Raw genomic sequence first — 2,194 nt, 5'->3', positions numbered from 1 at the left:
GGAGAGGCAAAAAGCAAAACAAAAAACAAAAACAAAGACACACAAACAACAACAAAACCGCTCTGTGTTGAAACAAAATCTTAAAACAGGAAGAAACCTTAGAAATCAAGACTAATCTCATATTTTAGAGATAAAAAATAAAAGAAAAACTGAGGCTTGGAGAGGGGAAATGACTTGCAGAAGACCACATATCTGTTGAGAAAGAGATAAAAATCCTTGATAAGAGTTGAGTTGTTTTTGTCAACTGCTGCCATCCTTGTTAAATATTTTAATGAGTGATTTTATTGTGTTATTATTTCCTTTAGCAAGGGTGCAATTTTAAAGTTAAAATAAACAAGCTATACTAGTAATGAGAAATGAAAGCAACATAACAAATGTAGAAACTCAGAACAATTATGGGGTAGGGAATCCCTCCCTCTTTATTTTTTGTGAAAGACTTTGAAATGAGTCAAAAAGATTATTGGTGTCTGGCACATCCTTCTGGGCTATCTGGTTCCATGAGTTTTTTTCTTTTCTTTAAGCTATTTATAACTCATAGGGTGTAGAGAATTGATAGCAGTGAAAGTGATTCTTGCCCACACATACAACATACCAATGAATCTTGAATGGTAGAAGTTCCACTGACCTCCCTTTCCCACTGTTCTGCATCTATTAAGCGAATTCATCTCAGCATTCCTGACTGCCTATATATGTGTCTGCCTTTTGGATTCATCTCTCAACCATTTGTATGTATCATCTTACATACTTCCTCATTAGTGAGTTAAATCTTTTACATGTGTTTATATAAAAGTCATGATTTAACCTTTTTTTAAAAAAAAAAAAAAAGATATTCTTTTAACATTGCTCACGGCAAGTATATCTCCAGTACTATAGTCTTGGCGTCATCAAAGATAATCATCCTTGCCGTGGCCGGTGTGGCTCAGTTGGTTGAGCATTTGTTCCATGCACCAAAACGTCGCTGGCTCCATCCCTGGTCTGGGCACATGCCCGGGGTTGTGGGCTCCATCTCCAGTAGAAGGTGGGGAGGAGGCAGCTGATCCATGTTTCCCTCTCACATCGATGTTTCTCCCTTTCCTTCCTCTTTCTCTCAAATCAATAAAAAACATATATATATTTTTTAAAAGAGATAACCATCCTTTCTTTCAGCCTGTGGAAAGAACTGACCACTGGTTGGAGGTCAACCTCACTTTGTTCCCTTATGGAAACAAAGACACCGTAAGGCAACAGCAGGCTCAGTGAGGGGTGACTGAATGCAGAGAGGGGTGACTGAATGCAGGGGGCCACTCTGAATACACAGGTAAAAGACCCACAAACACAATTTTAAACCTTTAAAGGTGGAATTTTGACGATCAATTTAAGGCACCCCTTACTTCTAAAAGTTTGGCTGGAATAAGAGTTTCTGGAGGCAAGAACAGTAAATGGTGAGAAAGCGGCTTGCAGTCAGTGAGATTCTCACAGAGTCCTCAGCTGTAATTACTGCTTTCCTCAAGCTTACGATGGAATCACTACTTACAGTTTAACAACAAACACTGAGCATCGACTTCCCAGACCTGCAGCAATTGCCTCAAATATTACAGGAAATCCAAATAAAATAAACAAACAACAAAAAACGTGTCTACCTTTAAAAACATTTAGGATTTACCACCCGAAAGGAACCGTGGGGATGCTCGGATGTCTAGGTCCCGCAGGGAGGGAAGGCCGGAGCCGCAGCGGACCCCCGGAACCAGCCTCCAGGCCCCGGTCCAGTGCTTCCCCTTTCCCCCATGTGCTTCGGCCTCCGTCGTTAGCACCGCCGTCGTTTCCATTTCCCCATTCGCTCAGCTCTCATTCCTCCACACGACTCAGGCCACACCTAAAGCTGACAGATCCTGGAGAGGTCGCCGCGGGCTGGACTCTCCCGGGCCGGGACTCTGGACCCGGCGCGACAGCGTAACGCGTGGCTTGGACCTCGCGGCGGCCCGTAGCCCCCATCCTTTCCCTTCCGGATCTCACGTTGGAGGGATCCCTTTACTTTAGCGAGGGCAGTCTGTGACTAGAAGCTGCCCTTTTCAAGGAATTGTCAGTCCTTAAAGGCCTCTGTTCTAGAGGAACCCTGGCCACCAAGTCCGGGAAGGAGCCTCACGCGCCCCTCTCCGCGACCCGGAGCCGGGGGGCAGCCAGAACTGCGCAAGCGCGACGCCGCTGACCTTGCGGG

This window comes from Miniopterus schreibersii, assembly GCF_964146895.1.
Source record: "Miniopterus schreibersii genome assembly, chromosome: 18".
Taxonomy (NCBI): domain Eukaryota; kingdom Metazoa; phylum Chordata; class Mammalia; order Chiroptera; family Miniopteridae; genus Miniopterus; species Miniopterus schreibersii.
Note: the sequence above shows the minus strand (reverse complement) of the source record.